The sequence below is a fragment of the Cricetulus griseus genome, assembly GCF_003668045.3.
Source record: "Cricetulus griseus strain 17A/GY chromosome 1 unlocalized genomic scaffold, alternate assembly CriGri-PICRH-1.0 chr1_1, whole genome shotgun sequence".
Taxonomy (NCBI): domain Eukaryota; kingdom Metazoa; phylum Chordata; class Mammalia; order Rodentia; family Cricetidae; genus Cricetulus; species Cricetulus griseus.
In genome coordinates this window covers 272,780,877-272,799,975 of record NW_023276807.1, presented here as the reverse complement: position 1 = coordinate 272,799,975, position 19,099 = coordinate 272,780,877, and the positions used below count along the sequence as shown (strand labels likewise).

At 43.6% G+C, this 19,099-nt stretch overlaps 1 protein-coding gene and 1 pseudogene across 2 annotated transcripts in view; one reads left to right on the top strand and one right to left on the bottom strand.

Annotated features, from left to right (window-relative positions):
* Positions 1–399: 399 nt before the first annotated feature.
* On the bottom strand, positions 400–2,681 carry LOC100768143 (annotated as a pseudogene).
* Positions 2,682–4,664: 1,983 nt separating this feature from the next.
* The window catches only part of Ggact (gamma-glutamylamine cyclotransferase), a 25,351-nt gene continuing 10,916 nt past the window's right edge, over positions 4,665–19,099 (top strand). The window contains exons 1-2 of one of the 2 annotated variants that reach the window (XM_027388943.2): positions 4,665–4,734; positions 18,268–18,323. The gene's annotated coding sequence lies outside the window, so the exon portion shown is untranslated. The remainder of the gene's footprint in view (positions 4,735–18,267; positions 18,324–19,099) is intronic. The other variant, XM_027388945.2, reaches the window with a different exon arrangement.

The following is a 19,099-nucleotide window of genomic DNA, read 5'->3' as shown; positions in this document are numbered from 1 at the left end:
GTCAGATCAACAAAATGATGAGTGATGGGTAATTGGGAATGTACTGTGTATGTTTATCTTATTGATTGTTAAATAAAATACTGTTTGGGCAATGAGACAGCAAGTTAGACGGGACTAGGAGTCAAAGAGGATTCTGGGAAATGTAGTATAGAAGTGGTGATCCAGGCAGGAAGTGACATAGCAAGGAGACTCATACTTAAGCGAAGGGTCCCTCTTCCCCTTCCTCCTTCAGCGGCAGGATGTGAGCCACCAACAAGGAGGGACGCCAATAAGGCGTCCGATAAGTCTTATAAAATATATAGATTCATGATTACTAAGACTGAGCTAACAGATGAGGAATCCTAGTCATTGGCCAAGCAGCTTTGAACCTAATACAAGTCTTTCTGTGTATTCATTTGGGCCCTAACTCGGGCGGGCAGCTGGCGTGGGGCTCAGCGGCTTCGGAAAGATTTATCGTAACAGATGGGCTCCTGATCAAGGCATCACTGAACTTCAACTTCCCTCCATCACCTCCTCCCTCACTTGGTGTCCCCCAACCCTTTGTACTTTCAGTCCCTTCTCAGGAAATGAAGACTTAAATCCCATAGCTATTGAAGAGCAGAGCATGCTGAAGTTGGGACTCCTGTAGCCTAGGGCACCAAAAATGGGGCCTTGGGGCCCCTGGAAAAGAAGATCCTGTAGCCTCACATTCCTCTGGTTGGGAATAATCAGTGCTTGATTGTTCGTGCTTCTGATGCAGGTTACAGGACACACACAGAACCAACTAGGACCACGTCCTTTCCCAGCCCAAGACGCTTGGTGATGACGTTGATCTGCAAGGTGGGCTCCAGTCACCACAGAAATGTTCTCCCGGTTTACCTCACTCATCAGATTTCTCTTGCCCACCTGCAACACTCTGCTTTGCATATCATCTGAAAGTTCTCTTTTCTGGCTTCCTCCACCCATTTCTCCAGCAGGAGCTGAAGCTTACATGTGTTCTCAAAGCTAAGCTGCAGGTAGGTCCTCAAAGCAGCAGATGGTTTTCTGGCTGAACACCTTTCTAAGGAGAACAGTCGAGGTGAGCACCATGTCAGCCTAAGTGTACCCCAGGGTGATCTTCTTCAGCTGTTTGGGAAAATGCTCTAGTTCTTTCTTTAGAGCCTTCATGTCCTGTGACTCCTCCAGACTTGGTTCCACCTTCTCCACCTTCATGGTACTGGGGAGGACAGTACATGGACCATGAGAGACCCCCCTCCTTGTTGCTCTCCATTCTGACTCTTGTGTGGCTCTCCGGCTGCGAAGTCTCTGGGCCAACTTGGGGCATTAGGCCCCCTCCAACCTGAAATCTACAGTATGCCATCCCTCTACATAACTCATGTGGCTGCAGACGTAGGGATATCCCCAACACCTCTTGAGCCTGGCTCAGGTGCTGGCCCAATTCCAAGCCCAGCTGGAGATGCTTGGGAGCTTAGCCAGGTCCAAGGATCCACCCAATGTAGCTCCTGCTCTCCTGTTCCATCACTCCCAACTAGTGGGGGTGGGAAGACAAAGTAGCTATGGGGAGGAATGAGAAGGCTTCTTAGCTCTGCCTTCGGAAATGTAATTTGCCATACTCCCCTGCAGTGATGGGGTCTATGTACTTGTACACCACACTTTGGGAGTTGAAATTGTCAGAATCTTGATAAAGGCTATGCCAAATCCTCTGCCCGTTATTGTTTACACCACTGGAACATTCCCTCACTGCCACACCAACTGCGTAATTACATCAGGAGACATCATCCATTTCTCCACTTGGTCACATACACAGCACTAAGCTTTTGCAATGTTATTACAGACGTCCACTTTTACAGTTTATGCTCTGGTAACTCCAGATTTAAAGGTCTCAATTTCCAACCCATTTGTGGTACCGTAATAGAAGTTCTGTGAAGGTAGTGTAGTAAGTAATTTAATCTCCCAGTAGCTGCTGTGGGGACCTTTTTTTTTTTTTTTTTTTTTTCTAGCAACTGTAGTTTTTTTGGGAGGGTATTTTTAAATCAAAGCATTCATTTTCTGAACCTTTCCTTTCAAGCAGATTAGCCAGTCATGTCAGAGTGAGCCTTCCCTCCCACCAATGGTATGAGACTCAGTTACTACCTACCTGTCTGGAATAAAAGATGGGAGCCATCTTGGCCGTGGTGCTCTTGCCAGCCTGCTTTGGGTTTTGGTGCACCCTTCTTACAAAGAGAAAATAATTGCCTTGTTGAGGTACTTGAACATTGTTCACATGTGTCTTTGTGAGGTGCTGAGGTTATTCTTTGTTTCTACCAAGCTTCCCCAGTGAAATGGGAAATGCTTTTCAGAGAAGAATGAGGTTTAAGCGGTGCATAGACACACAAGCTAAACACCCATAGATAAAAAAAAAAAAAAAAACCATCCTGATAAGTGTTTTCATGGTAGCTTTTACTCCTCAGCAAGCAATATGGTATGGTTGGAAGAATTTGGGAACAAGACCATGGATCTCAGGGTCAGCTTTCTTGCCATGAGTCATTATTTTCAAGGTTCAGTGACACTATAAAGACAAATTAGTGAGAAGATTGCAGTAAACCAGTGACTTCAAGCATCCTTAGACCCTTAACTTTTGCCATCAACTTTTTAAAATTAGTTTTGTAAATCAGCGTACTATGTGATCCCAAGTACTAGGATTTCCTTTGTGTGAGTTCTGTTTCTTTTAGACAGATTCAATTGTGTGTAGCCCAGGGTGGTCTTGAACTCACAGCAATCCATCTGCCTGTAGCTCCCGAGTGCTGGGATTAAAGGTGTGTGCCACCACTGCCTGGTGTCTATGGCTAACTCGTGTGGCTAGCTCCAAGCTCTGATCTTCAGGCGAGCTTTATTTGTTAGATCATAAACAAGATACCACAATGCCACGTAATAGGGTTCCCGATGAGACGTCCATATATATATATATACTGTTTTTATTGATCTCTTCTTCACCCCTCCTTTCCATCCCACTCATCTTGTACTTTGATGTCATGTGTATTCTATTAATCTCCTTTTCTCCCCAGGTCCTCTCTTAAGACCCCTTTCCTCTCATGGTCCTCTGTAGAAAGTGGTTTATGAATATGATCAGTTAGAGTTACTCTAGACTTGGTCATTTATTTAAAATTCAACCCCTTCAGCATCATTGGCTGTGTCTACAGGAAAACCAAGAATAAGAAAGGATTTCAAGTAAAAGTCAAAGAGACAGGAAATGATGAAAGGACACCAATAGTCTTATACTTAATTGTGTCTTGGAAGACAAGAGACCTCTCATCTCTGTGACATTGATTTCACCTGGACTCTAAAAGCGCTACACCATCCATGAGGACAGTCTCTAGAGAAAAAAATTCCCTCAGCTTTTGTTTCTCATCCGTCTATTTTGGTTCTCACAAACAAGTTTTATTTCAAAAAGAGTTGGTCAGTGGGCAGAATGGCTACATTACCTGTATCCAGTAGGAGCGTGTATGAGCAGGTGTGAGGCCTTGGTGATTCATAGCTGTCCTGTGGCGTCTTCCTAACATCTGTCTGAGTTTAGCGTCACCACAGGGTTTATGTAAAGAGATGAGTCTCTAATTTTGTGTCTCTGAAGTAGTGGGTTTCGGGTGTGTTTGAGTCCAACACAGGCATGTGTAAGGTGGAGCTTACCCCTGTAGAAGCGGTTGAACTGTGTCAGGTTTGGAGCATCCCTGTGTGGGGGTGCATGTGTCTGGGTGTATGTGTTGTGTGGAGGGGGGGGGATGTCTGTCTGTCTCTCTGTGTCAGGGGTGGGGCATCCCTGTGTGTGAGTGCATGTTTCTGTGTTGGGGGGGTCTGGTCTGTCTGTATCTCTGTCTCTGGGGTGGGGCATCCCTGTGTGTGAGTGCATGTTTCTGTGTTGGGGGGGGGTCTGGTCTGTCTGTATCTCTGTGTCAGGGGTGGGGCATCCCTGTGTGAGCGCTGTGCTTGTGGCTGGGTGTGTGTGGTGGGGGGGTCTGGTCTGTCTGTATCTCTGTCTCTGGGGTGGGGCATCCCTGTGTGTGAGTGCATGTTTCTGTGTTGGGGGGGGGTCTGGTCTGTCTGTATCTCTGTCTCTGGGGTGGGGCATCCCTGTGTGTGAGTGCATGTGTGTCTGTGTGTGGGGGGGGGTCTGGTCTGTCTGTATCTCTGTGTCAGGGGTGGGGCATCCCTGTGTGAGTGTGTGCGCGTGCTTGTGTCTGGGTGTGTGTGGTGGGGGGGTCTGGTCTGTCTGTATCTCTGTCTCTGGGGTGGGGCATCCCAGTGTGTGAGTGCATGTTTCTGTGTTGGGGGGGGGTCTGGTCTGTCTGTATCTCTGTCTCTGGGGTGGGGCATCCCTGTGTGTGAGTGCATGTGTGTGTCTGTGTGTGTGTGTGTGTGGGGGGGGGTCTGGTCTGTCTGTATCTCTGTCTCTGGGGTGGGGCATCCCAGTGTGTGAGTGCTTGTGTGTGTCTGTGTGTGTGTGGGGGGGGGTCTGGTCTGTCTGTCGGGGGTGGGGCACTTTCGTTTAGTTCAGAGGAAGGTGGTCTCGGAGAGGTAAGTGCGCGGTTGTGGATAGAAGGGTGCATGCGTCCAGGTGTGCGCTGGCAGGGCATTAAGGCCAGGGCGCCGCAGGGGCGGGAGGAGCGGCGTGCAGCCTGCAGGGGGCGCCGCCCGGGGCGGTTTGGTTGCGGCGCCCGCCCAGCTGGGCATTTCCGCTCTGCGGGCCGGCGCGCTCCTGGTGATCGTCTCGGCGGGGTGCAGGTGAGGCGTTGAGCGGGCTGACACTGGGAGCCTGGGAGGCTTAGGGACTGGGTCACCAGGCAGCGCCGCCGCTAGCGTCCGGGCAGATGTGGGACCGGACGAGCCGGCGGGCGGAACCCGGGGGCGGGGCGCACGTTTGACCCCGGAAAACCGCCGCGGACGGGCCACGCGCTGGCCACGGCGGGAGACGCACAGACGCTGGCCCAAACCGAGCCGTTGCTCGCTGCTCCGTGCTCGTGGGACGGATGGCTCCAGCAGGCAGTTTAAGCTCCCAGGTGGAATGAGGCTGTCTTCAGAAATCACGCTTTTTAATTTTACGTGTTTCTTATGTGTGAAGAGAACAAAACTTGCTAAAGAATCCAAAACCAACTTCTGATCTTAGCTTCTTTGGGAGCCGTTAATAACACATCTGGATCTTTGGAGATCCTTGCCTGTGGAATCTATCCGTGGTTATCATGGCAGTTTCACTCTGTCAGCCAAGTTATAAGGGCAGAGCCTCACTCAAAGCCTATCAGAGAGATGTGCACATGTTTTAGCCTAGCTTCTTATCTCCAAGCTCAGTTTATTCATGTTGAAGGAATACAGAAACACATTAGAGTAGGATACATACATACATACAAACATACATACATACATACGTACGTACGTACGTACGTTAGGCTGAAGGTCCCAGTAAGAAATCATGAGTTAAAAATAAAGGCTATCATTGAATCAATTGGATTTACCTCTGAGAGGTAAGTCTTGTGCATGCACACGTATGCTTATTTTCCTCCAGTTGAAGCTATCTGCTGGCCAGGTTCCCGTAATTGAAGTGCCCAACAGTTTGACCTCATTTTCCCGAACCCGCTCCCAGAGAACCCAGAAGTCCCTGAGTAAGCAGGCCAGCCTCCCCCGATGAACCTTTGTCTTTAAAAGCTTCGTTTGCCAAGTTAATTAGTAGCTTTTTTAATCCTGAACTTTTTTCTTTTAACTAGTAAACTTTACTAACCATGACCTTAGCATACAAAAAGCCCGAGGTTGGATCTCTAGCGCTGGAAAACAAAGTGGGTATGTAGCTCATTGGTAAAACACTGCCTTTATGTGTGAGGTGGTGAGATAGAATCCTGCTAATGGCTGTTTGTGGTCATGTTTGGATACTGGATGGCAGTGTGTAGTACAGTTATAGTTAATTTTTAAAACGATGTGTTCAAGTCAGGCATGGTGGTTTATGCCTGTAATCCTAGCACTCAGTGTAAGGATTCAGGTATTATGCTGGCCTCAGGTAGTACCCTGGTCAGCCCAGGTGCAAAGGACCCCTTTAAAAGCAAGACCTTCGTCCATTTATGCTCTCTTTTTGTTCTCTGGGGAAGATAGGACTATTCCTGCCTTCTTCTCTTCTGTCCACTCTGGTTCTGTGTCTCTTTACCTCTTTTCTCCTCCTCCCATACCCTTTCTAATAAAACTTTTCACTTAAGCTCTATCTGCCTGGCATGTTTGTCCCTCCGCCTCCGTCACCCTCACCTATCATGGAATCCACCAAGGTCCCCCACGTGCTTTTTCCTAGCACTCAGAAGACTGAAGCAGGCCATCCTAGACTATGAAAGACCTTATATCAAATAACCCCCAGCAATGTCTTCTCTTTATCTAGTAAGAGCTTTTTAGAACCCCACTTGTCGGTGCTTGAAAAATAATCACTGTGTAACTTTTTATTGTACCATCCACCCTACAAACTAGTGCCATAGAAGAGGGATATGGCCCATGGGGAGGTAGCAATAGGAGGACAGCATCAAATGACCTTAGCGGTCTTCTCTAGAACATTCCCTGTCTGGAGCCAATAGATACTTGAAATTTTATTCAGACAGTCTGAGACAGCCATGGCTACCCAGCATCTTGACTAAGAAATTCATTCTTCAGTCAAAGGCTTCTCGTTGTTGGTATTGATTTGGGAAGAACAGCCTTGCTTAGGTTACAGGCCCAACCCCTGGAACCCGGAACTATGTAGGCACTGCTTACTTTGTGTGAGGTGTTGTTATTCTCCCTCAACTGAGTTCACAGAAAAGGCTAGCTGTTAAAGTCTCTGGGTTTATATGGCAACTTGAGTCAATAGATATTATCACTAATGTGGAAAGGATGAAGGGGCCATGTGCTATTTAGGTGAAAGCTGGGGCGGGGGGGGGGTACCCAGCAGAGGTCTTTTGAGCTAAACCTTGAGAGGGTGACTTTTTTTCCCCAAGACAGAGTTTCTCTGTGGCTGTCCTGAAACTAGCTCTTGTAGACCAGGCTGGTCTCGAACTCACAGAGACCTGCCTGCCTCTGCCTCCGGAGTTTGGGGTTAAAGGCTTGTGCCGTCACCACCCGGCGAGGCTGAATTTTTATGGAGGAATAGGACAATGGCATTCCTGGTTTTAGACACCACAAGCAGAAGACAGGATGAATATATGAAACTATGTTCAGAAAAAGCAAGTGAGCCAACAGGTGTGTTGAGATGGGTTGGGCATAGGGAGAGCTGACCCAGATTGGACTGAGGAAGGAAAGGTTCTCTGGTGATAAGTTCTGTTTCTTATCAAGGTTCTGATTTTCCTTTTTAGTTGAAAATTTTTTAACCAAACGTGAAAGCATAGAAACAATCTAATGAACTTCCAGATAGCCACTAAATAGATCTCATGATTCTGATCAACCTGATAAAGCCAGGTATAGTGACACATTCCTCCAATCCCAGCATTCAAGAGGCAGAGGCAGGAGGATCTCTGTGAGTTTGAAGCCAGCCTGATCTGCATATTGGACAGCCAAGACTACATAGAAATATCTTGGTTTTGGTTTGGTTTGGTTTTTTTAAAAAGATGGGTTATGGACTTGTGTGGATAGATGTCAGCTTTGGCAGAGGGGTTTGTAGGACCCTTTTGTTAAGTTGTAAATACTGTTAAGTTGTAAAATAGCAGGCCCTTTTTCCAGCATTGCAGGCAGTAAGTACCAGGTGGCTTACAATGTGGTGGCTAAATGTACTAATGAAACTATTAGCATTGTCAGGAAGATTGACTGAGACAGGCTTCAAATTATGACTCTAGGAATCAGGGCTCTGATCTTAAGTAATGATGCACACAGACCAGTTCTACCTTCTTATATCAACCCCCATTCTCAATTCTGACCTGAGAAGAAATTATTTTAAAGACTATTATTTTCATAGGGATTTGGGGTTTCCAATTTTCTTAACATTTATGCTCAGCATTATTGCTTGATTAATCTCATGATGGTAAAAATAATGGTAAATTTAAAGGGCATATATATACTACATTTAAATCATCTGTGATTTGAGTTTTGAATTATTTCTCAGCTGTTTATTTGAATTCAACTTAGAGTAATACAAGCAATGATAGAATGTGAATGCTTTGGAGAGAGTAGTTAGGAAAAAACAGGCTTAATTTTGAGTTCTGTGCTTTTAGTTTAGTTTCTTTTTTTTCCTTATATTGAAAATAGATCTTTTTTCTCATACAATATATCCTGATTACAGTTTCTCCTGCCTTTACTCTTCCCAGTTCCTCCCCACTTCGCCTCCCCTCTAGATCCACCCCCTTTCTGTCTCTCATTAGAAAAGAGCAGACTTTTGAGAGAGAACAACCAAAGATGCCAAAATAAAAAATAATAAAATAAAGCAAAAACTATCAAATTGAGGCTAGACAAGGCAACCCAACAGAAGAAGAGCCCTGCTAACAGCCACAAGGATCAGAGACCCACTTATTCACACACTTGGGAGTCTCATAAAAAATACTAAACTGAAAGCTGTAATTTATACACAGAGGACATGGTACAGACCCATGTAGGCCCTGTGGGTTCATGTGCACCTGGCGTAGTTGATTCAGAGGGCCTTGTTGTCCTGGTGCCCTCCATTCATTCTGGCTCTGACACTCTTTTGGCCCCTCTTGTGTGTTCTCTGAGCTCTGAAAGGAGACATTTGATGGAGATCTCCCATTTAGACTCTCTTCCTCTAAAGTCTGGGTGTAGGTCTCTGGATCTGTTCCTCTCTCCAGCCACAGGCACCTTCTCTGATGTTGACTATGCAAGGCATATTATCTATGAGGACAGCAGATTATCATTAGGAGTCACTTGTTTTTTTTGTTTTTTAAGACAACTAGTATTTGGTTTTACCATATGTCTCTGGGCTGTCTAGTCTCTAGTTCTTGGTCACACAAGCAGTATTGTTATGGGATCCATCTTGTGGAGTGGACCCTAAGTCAGACAGACATTGGTTGGCTTTTACAAGTTCTGTGCCACGATTGCCCTAGCATATCTTCAGGAAAGTCAAGGGTTTTGTGGCTGGGTTGGTATTTATGTTTCTCTTATGGCAGCCTGAAGACTACTTCCCGCACCAAAGGCACTAGAATGTATGAGTGAATGCTTACTCCATATAAGCACCAGCTCTACTTCTCTATATTCAATGAGTTGTCCTCAGCAATGGAGCCCCACTGTTTATAGAGAGAAAACCACTGTCTTAACAACAGCTTGGGTTGTTTGGGGATTTCCTTGAAATCAGTTTGGCCAACAACTCAATTGAATGCAACCCAGTCCCAGTCCGGGAAGCCTCATTTGTTGACAAGAGATGGCCAGTTGAGACTCAGTACCACCCCCGCATCATTATTAGGAGACCTCAGTAGGATCACATTCTCATATTTTAGGAAGTTTCCTCTGCACTAGATTCCATATCAACCCTCAAATGCCCCTCCATTCTAGCTGCCTTCTCCCTTCCCCCTCCGCACCTGATTCTCCCATTCCCACATCTGCTTCCAATCTGCCTGTAAAATCAATTCTATTTCCCCCACCTAGGGAGACCTATGTGTCCCCTTAAATCCTTCTATACCTAACCTCTCTGGGTCTACAGATAGTAGATTGGTTATCATGTACTTAAAGGCTAATATCCAAATATAAGCAAATATATAACATATTTATCTCTGGGTTACCTCATTCGGGATGACTTTTTTCTAGTTCTATTTATTTCATAGTGTCATTTTTTAACAGCTGAGTAGTACTTCATTGTGTAAATGCACCACATTTTCTTTATCCATTCTTCTGCTGAGGGACATCTAGGTGGTTTCCAGTTTCTGGATATTAGGAATAGAGCAGTTATGAACATGGTTGAGCAAGTGTCGTTGTGGTAGGATGAAACATCCTTTGGGTGTATGCCCAAGAGTAGTATAATAGGTGGGTCTTTAGGTAAATCGATTCCCAATTTTCTGAGGAACCACTATGTTGATTTTCATAGTGGCTGTACAAGTTTGCACTCTCACCAGCAATGGGTGAGTGTTGCCCTTGGTCCACATCCTAGCCAGCATGAACTGTCACTTATGTTACTGGTCTTAGCCATTCTGACAGGTGTGAGATGGAATCTCAAAGAGGTTTTGATTTGCACTTCCCTGATGGCTAAGGATGATGACCATTTCTTTAAGGGTTTCTAAGCCATTTGAGTCTCCTATTGAGAATTCTCTGTATCCTGCTTTTTAATTGTATTATTTGGCATTTTAGATACCTAGTTTCTTGAGAAATTTGTGTATTTTGGATATTAGCCCTTTTTTCAGATGTGGAGTTGGTAAAAATCTCTTCCCATTCTGTAGGCTACCACTTTGTCCTACTTTGTCCACTTTGTTTAGCTTACAGAAACTTTTTAGTTTCATGAGGTCCCATTTATTGTTGATCTTAATGTCTGTGGTATAGGTGTTCTGTTCAAAAAGTATTTTTCTGTGCCAGTGAGTTCAAAACTATACCTTTCTTTTTCTTCTTTTAAGTTCAGGGTATCTGGTTTTATGTTGAGGTCTTTGATCAACTTCAACTTAAGTCTTGTTTGGGTGGTAATTGTGGATCTACTTGTGTTCTTCAACAGGCAGACATCCACTTACACTAGCACCATTTGTTGAAGATGCTTTTTTTTTTTTTTTTCCAGTGTGTACTTCTGGCTTCTTTATCAAAAAGCAGGTGTGCATAGATGTGTAGATTTATGTCTGGGTCTTTAATTTGATTCCATTGATCAACCTGTCTTTTTATGTCAGTACCATGAAGCTTTTATTACTATAGCTCTGCAGTACAACTTGAAATTGGGGATGGTGAGACCTCCAGCAGTTCTTTTATTCAGGATTGTTTTAGCTATCCTGGGTTTTTTTGTTTTTTTTCATGAGACGTCATTTTAAGGTCTGTAAAGAATTGTGTTGGAATTTTTATTGCATTGAATCTATAGAGTGTTTTGGGTAGGATGGCCATTTTTACTGTGTTAATTCTATCGATCCACGAGCATGGGAGATCTTTCCATCTTCTGGTATGTTAGAGTTACCTCAAGGTATATTATTTGAGGCTATGGTGAATGGTATTATTTCCCTGATTTCTTTCTCAGCCTTTTTGTCATTTATATATAGAAGGGCTACTAATTTTTTTTTTGAGTTAATTTTATATCCGGCTGCTTTGCTTAAAGGATTTATCAACTGTAGGTCTTCCCCAGTAGAATTTGTAGGGTCACTTATGGATATGATATCATCTGCAGATAATGATACTTTAACATCTTGCTTTTCAATTTGTATCCCCTTGATCTCCTTCAGTTGTTTGATTGCTTTATCTAGAACTTCAAGTACTATATTGAATAAATAGGGAGAGATTGGTAAGCCTTACCTTGTTTCTGATTTTATTGGAATTGCTTTGAGTTTCTCTCCATTTAATTTGATATTGGCTACTGACTTGTTATAAACTGTCTTTTTTATGTTAAGGTATGTCCTTTGTATCCCTAATCTCTGCAGGACTTTTATCATAAAGGGGTGTTGGATTTTGTCAAAGGCCTTTTCTGCATCTAATGAGATGATCATATGGTTTTGTCTTACACATTTTGCTTAGATGATAGATTGCATTATTATATTATTGATTTTTGTATATTGAACCATCCCTGTATCTCTGGGATGAAGCCTACTTCATTGCTATGGATGATCATTTTGATGTGTTTTGGGGTCCAGTTTGCAAGTATTTTGTTGAGTGTTTTTGCATGTATGCTCATAAAGGGAATTGAATTGGTCTGTATTTTTCTTTTTTGTTGTTGTTGGTTTTTTATGTGGTCTGGGTATCAGTGTGACTGTGGCCATCATTTTGTGATGATGTTTTGTTTGTGATCTAACAAATAAAGCTCGCCTGAAGATCAGAGTTTAGAGCTAGCACATTAGTTAGCCATAGACACCAGGCAGTGATGGCACACACCTTTAATCCCAGCATCTGGAAGGCTGAGGCTGGCAGATCTCTGTGAGTTCAAGGCCACCCTGGGCAATACACGATTGATCCAGTCTAAAAGAGAAACAAAGCCAGGTGGTGGTGGCTCACATTTTAATCCCAGCACTAGGGAGGTGGAGACAAGAGTGATATGGCTGGGCAGAGAGAAGAGCTCATGGTATTCAGTCAGAGGATTCCTAGAGACAGATTTAGCATTCAATCTGAGCATTCATAGGGACAGGATCACCCCTTTGGTCTGAGGATTCAGTAGAGGGAAGAGGTTCTCTTGTGGTTGGCTCCTTTACTTTTCTGGCCTTTCAGCATTTACCCCCATATCTGACTCCAGGTTTTTATAATTAAGACCTATTAGAACTCGTGCTACACCTTCTGTTTCCATTTTATGAAATAATTTGAGGAGTATTGGTGTTAATTCTTCTTTGAAAGTCTGGTAGAATTTTGCATTAAAACCATCTGGCCCTGGGCCTTTTTTGGTTGGTAGATTTTTAGTGATTGCTTTTATATCTAAATTATTTATTTGATTTTGATTTAACTTTTGTAAGTGGTACCTATCGAGAAAATTATCAATTTCTTTTAGATTTTCCAATTTGGTGTAGTACAGATTTTTAAAGCATGTCCTTATGAGTCTCTAGATTCTCTGGATTTCAACCATTGGTGACGGTTGTTATGTTCCCCTTTTTGTTTCTGATTTTGTTTGACATTCTCTTTCCACTATTTAGTTGGTTTGGATAAGCGTTTGTCTATCTTGTTTTTTGCAAAGAACCAACTGTTTGGTTGATTCTTTGAATTGTTCTGTTTCTATTTTATTGATTTCAGCCCTGAGCTTGATTATTTCTTTCCACCTACTCCTCTTGGGTGTGACAATGTCTTTTTGTTATAGAGCTTTCAGGTGTGCTGTTAAGTTGCTAGCATGAGATCTCTCTAGTTTTTGTTTGTTTTTATGTAGGCACTTAATACTGTGAACTTGCCTCTTAGAGAGCCTTTCAATGTTTCCCGTAAGTTTGGTTTTGCTGTATGTTCATTTTTATTGAGTTCTAGAAAGTCTTTCACTTCTTTCTTATCTCTGTCTTGACTCATTTTTCACTGAGTAGAGATTATTCAGTTTCCATGAGTTTATAAGCTTTCTGTTGTTGTTCATATCTACCTTTAATCTGTGATGGTCTGATAGAATACAGGGAGTTATTTCAATTTTCTTGCATCTATTGAGACTTATTGCCTTATGTCCAAATGTGTGATTAATCTTGAAGAAAGTTCCATGAGGTGAAGAGAAGAAGGTATATTCTTTTGTGTTTGGGTGAAGTGTTCTGTAAATATGTTAGGTCTGTTTGGTTTATAATATCTGTTAGTTCCAGTATTTTTCTCTGCTTAGTTTTTGTCTGGATGACCTGTGTATTGGTGAGAATATGGCATTGAAGTCTCCCACTGTCAGTGTGTGAGTGTCAATATGTGATTTAAGCTTTATTAGCATTTCTTTTACAAACATGGGTGCCCTTGTGTTTGGGGCATAGATGTTAAGAATTATAATGTCACCTTTGTGGAAAAAATGTTGAACAAAGGAGATTAGATTCAGAGTTCTTGTTTTGAAAAGAAAAAGGGGAGACATAGATATGATAGAATATAAGGGTAGATTATTGAATCTACTCTGAAACAAAAAAGGAGGGACATAGAAATGGGATAAAAAGGCAGATTATTGAGTCTACTTTTAAACCAAAAAAAAAGCAACTGTTAGTTTTAAATATTTTATATTGGCTTGTATTTTTTGTATATTGATACAGAGTTGAGATTATTTTTGTTAGAACATCTGTACATACATTTCTAATCTTGTTCAAGGTATTGTACCTATGCAGCTCATTTAACAATGTAATGCAAATTTTTAGTCCTTGCTTTTTCTTGGGTAGGGGACCCCCACCCCAACAACCAAGATCTTGGCCTTGATTTTGACTCTGTGAAGTTATTTGTCTGTCTTGAAAAAATTGACTGGCAATCTTCTAAGTAGAGAACACATTTGATACTCTATCTAGGAGCCTAACTTGTGTTTTTAATTTCTTCATTTTGAGTAGGTCATACTTCTAAGTAGAAGAGTTGTTTAAACGGGTTAAATTCTCATCTTTCTCAGGTATTTTGGTAGCAAACTACTTAGAGGTGTAGAGAATGACTGTGTGCAACTTTTTAAATTGTTCTCCCAGGCTTCTTCTTAGTTTTATATTGAGAATGCGAAGTTTATGCTAAGTTGAGCTGGAAATATGGCTCACTGGTAGGACATATGCCTACCATTGAAGCCATGAGTTTGTATCCCCAGAACACACATACACATACAGAGTGTTATTATAGCTTGAGTTGTCCTTGAAAAATAAGCGCCTTTGTAGTGTAGACATTCCTGTTTCAAACAGTTGGAGTACTTCTAACAAAAAGTTCCAAAATGCAAAGGAATTATACTGTAGAACAATGAAGGAAAGGGAGGGCAGCCTTCAGGGAAGTTGACTCAAAGTGAAAGAGCAAAGCCTTTGGGACAGAGGCAGACTGGAAATTATCTACCTTCAGCTAGACCTAGATGCCCCGTTTCCCTGCCTCTTCTACCAACAGAGGGTGAGTTAGGAAAAGACCTGGATTGTTAGCTCTTCCCTCCTTGACCAGAGTGCTTGCTCCAGGCAGAATAAACACATTTCTGAGCAGTTGCCAAGAGTGAGTTAAAAGCACCCCCCCCCCAGTAGCCTGGAAAATACTCCAAAAGGCAGATCATTTGCTATGTTTCTTAGCCAAGTGTGGGTAGTCACTGCTTAGTCAGCAGTTAGCAAAGATGGGGCCCTGAGTCTGTGAAAAAATGTTATGACTCTGTGTGCCGGAGTCTGAGCATGGGGCACCTCACACATCCTGCGTTCGTACCCCTCTGCGCTGACCCAGATTCAGCCTCCTTTCCTCAGACCTAGATAGCAAGGAACATGTCTTATTCTGTTTCACTGTTGAGTCAGGTTCCAGAAAGTGATTGACTTTAACAGGGCAGCATAAGTCCATTTCAGAAAGACTGCAGGAACTCCCTGACTGTGGAACCTCTGTTTCTGATGAGGGATTAGGAGGCATGTTGAATTCCTTGACACACTGGCAAAGACAGAAGGTTCAGTGGCCTCCAAACTACCAACCCCCCTTTTTTGTGCTCATTAGTTTTTAATTTTTGAATTGCTGTAGTCCACATGGCCTTGAATTTGCCATCTTTCTTCATGAGCCAGAGTTCTAGAATTACAGGTGGTGTACCACTATGCCTGACTCACTGGTGTTTTCTATGTTAACTCTTTATTTGCACACAAAATGGTTTCCACAGACAGCTACCTTTGTGGAACCACCTGCATCAAGTTGGAAAGCGTTGCTTTGCCTTCCTCCAGAGAGCATTCTCTTACCCTGAGCCACTCCCCACCTTGCTGAGGTACAGCCGTCTGAACATGCCTCCCTGGGTAACTGGCTCCTGCCTGAGTCACCTCCTAGGATCTGCAGCACTTGGCTCTCTTTTGTTTGGCCTCTGTTGGGGTGTTGGCCAGCAGTGGTGGCCCAGACCAGCACTGAGTGAGATACCTAAAGGCCTATACCCAGACTGTGTTGCACACCGGTTGCTTAAAGGCCACAGTTTGTGTGGCCTCCACCATGAACTTGAGAGTGGAACTGAAGCATTGAAACCTGAGATTTGACCAAGACCAGCAGTCTCTAAGTGGCCACCCTGTTGGATTTAGCTTGAGCTGCAGGTGGCGCCAGTGGGTTACTGGTGCCTTCCAATGTCTGGAGCTGCCTTGCTCAGCGTGTGTACAGGAGTCTGGCTGCTGAGCCACCTGCTGGAACCCAATGTACCTGGCCAGCATGCACAAGCCTCCTTCCAGTGTCTGTGTCAGGGGATTTTTCTAGTCACTTTCATACTCTAAATGGGCAAAGTGAAGAGAAGACTATGACTGCACTGTTGGTCCTTGTACTTTGAAGATGGTATATAACTGCCTTAAGTCTTTAAAATTACACAGAAAAAAAATAGATATATATGGGGGGAGGGGGATGTGTACCAGAGCATGCATGAAGAGGTCAGGATTCAGTTCTGTCCTTCAACCACGTTGTTCCCAGTCATCAAATTCAGGTCATTAGGTTTAGCATCAAGGACCTTTCTTTTCCTTTATTCCCTGAGTGTTTAAAGTAACACAGCATGGCAAACATTTTAGTTGGGACCAAAGTATTAAGAATTCACAAAATGGTTGCCAAGGCCACATTTGTGTAGCCCATTGTGGTATCAGGGCCATAAAGATTTGTTTTCCCAGACCCTCAAGAGTCTGGAGCAGTTCATACCTGATCTCAAAGGTAGCCAGCGAGGACAGTGTTTGGCCGTCTCCTTTCCGGCATAGTGGTGAGGCTGGTGAGGCTGGCTTCAGCAGGAAGGTCTTGTCCTTATATAAAGAACCAAGCAAGCAACCACAGGAGAGTATCAAAGCATCTGCAGGATGTGTTCAGCCCTCCCTGGCAAGACGCCCAGGACCTCAGTGCCTGCTCCTGCTCACGGCCCAGGGCCAGGTTTAAAGTTCACAGCATCTTGTTTTTTCACCTGTTTCCTACAGTTCTAAGAGACTTGTTTAATAATTAATAAGTATATCAGGTGCCCATCCTTTTCTCCAAGGTAAACAGAGTGACTACGGGTGTATTTGTGTGTGCTCCAGGCCGCTGGAGGGTGTGTGTGTGTGTGGGGGGGTGATATTTAGTAGAGTTGGTGAAGACAAAGGCTGTGGTTGGTGTTGTGTTAGCTGTGAACTTGGTACAGCCAACTTTGACACAGATGGTGGATGTTGGAAGCAAGTGAAGACACCTTCTTTTATTGCTTTGCTGTGGGTCTATAGCACTGGAATTCCTGGTTCTGGAAATGACTCCTCCTGCACCTGCAGCCAGTGCTGAGTGGCAGACACATCTGACCACTTGTTCCAGTCATGGTCTTCACTTAACCGGCAGGTTGCTAACAGCGTGATTTACCATGTGGAGGCATTGAAGTGATGACATCCAGAGCTTACTGATACTTCTTTGTGTCACTAAATTTTAACACAAACAGGATGGATGTTTTATTGAGGTACCTTCTAAGAAAGTTGTTCTTATGTTAGAAGGTGACATCCATTTAAAAATCCTTTAGCAAATGAATGTTAGAACACTTTAAGCCTTAGCCCTTGTCATGTTTGGCTCACTCACCTGTTGTGTATTTTAAATATGGACTCAACATTGCACTAGTCATGATTTTTTTTTTTTTTTTTTTTTTTTTTGTTTTTTCGAGACAGGGTTTCTCTGTGTAGCTTTGGAGCCTATCCTGGCACTTGCTCTGTAGACCAGGCTGGCCTCAAACTCTCAGAGATCTGCCTGCCTCTGCCTCTCCAGTGCTGGGATTAAAGGCGTGCACCACCAACGCCCGGCACTAGTCATGATTTTTAAGTCCAAGTCCTGCCTTTTACCACCAGGTGGCTAGTGGGAAAAACCAATCAGACCAATCCAGCAGTTAAGCAAAGGCCTTTCCATTCTGTTTCAGTGATGAAATATGAAACTCGATGGATTATTCTACAGGAAAGTAAACTGCTGAGTGACAGCATTTCAGGCAGCGCCCTGCCAGCTGGACATTTCTGTGGTGTTTTTGGTTTTTAAATATTGAAAGTGTTAACTAGCCAGGTTTTTGCTGAGCTAAAGCATTTGGAGACGCTGAGCCTACGCTACCTTTGGCTGACTTCTGAATAGACATTATTCCAGGTTAAAAGTCTGAGACAAAGGTTCTGCTTTGGGCTCTTCAATCCTAATCGGGCACCTCAGTCTTGACACTGTAGGCCTCCCTCCTAGTCCCTACCGTGTCTGTGACCTCATCCACAGAGACACTGCATACATATACTCAGTGCAGGCTCTAGAGCTCCCAGCAAAACCGAAGCTGAGCAGCCATGTGTGGCTGTCTAGACTGCACATATGTGGTAAGAGGAGGGAACTGGGCTTTACTTCTATAGGACACATCTGTTAGAATGAAAACAGCAGCATATGGCACAGACCCTGCTTTCCTCAGTGTTTGCAAAGAGAAAGGCAGTCCTTCCCACAGACTTGAAATCTTACCCATCCCCTGGCCGGTGTTGTGTGTCTACCCAGCCCCTCTTGTACATCTAGCTGCTCTTTGGGTTTCTAAGTTATTAACTTTGACAAATAACCTCTTGTTCCTACATTCACTCTCAACTTGCTTCCCTGATTCAAAGTGAGCATGAGTGCCTTAATCCTCTAATGGGAATTAATTGCTTGTTTCAGTGCTTAACTCTGATCCTTTCCCAACCCCCACAGGGACGAGTTGCTTCCTGAAGGATCTGTGTGCATTGTTCAAAACACAATCAGAAAAGGTAATGGTGTTTTTCTTAGGAAAGAAGCCAGAGATGCAGACCATGCATGTTGCACGACAAACATTCATTGGAATAGTGTTCTCAAACTGATTTTATGTTAGAAAGGATTCATTTACCAAATGCTTCTGAGAAAAGGCTAGCCTCCCTTGCCCTAGTTTTCTTTTACAGAAATATGTTATTGTTTTCTTTAGAAGTGGCTGATAAAGGAGAAAACCACTGTCCACATCATGATTCTGTGGTACAGTGTCCTCTTCCTGAGACCACTTGTTGGTTCTGAAAGCACCACTTGATAAGGCTTGACTCCCTCCCCACCAAAACATTGACCATAGCACTCTCAGGAGCTGAGCTAAGAACCTACAGTCAGCATTTTGGGAAAGGAGGAGCTGGGGTGGTGACCTGGGGAAATGAGAGGGAAGAGACAGGGTAAAGAGGAATCCAAGGTCATTTGGATACTTATGGCTGGCAGTCAGTGGTCAACAGAGAGTCAGTAGAGAGTAACGCATTGGGAAACAGGATGAGCCCAATTCTAGAAAGAAGAAAACAGAAGCTCAGAGATTTTTTGAATTTTCTCAAAAATCGACAGTTGTTGCATGCAGGTCATAACCTGGCTCTGTATCTTGAAATGTCCTCTGTGGGTGTCCTGTGTGATGCTGACTGGAGTCTCTGGGTCCACATTGTGTCTAATGCAGCAGAACACACTCATCCTTCAGAATTGTGATTCAGGCTGGCTTGGGGCTATCTACTTAACGTTCACCAAGACAAACAGCCATCTTTGT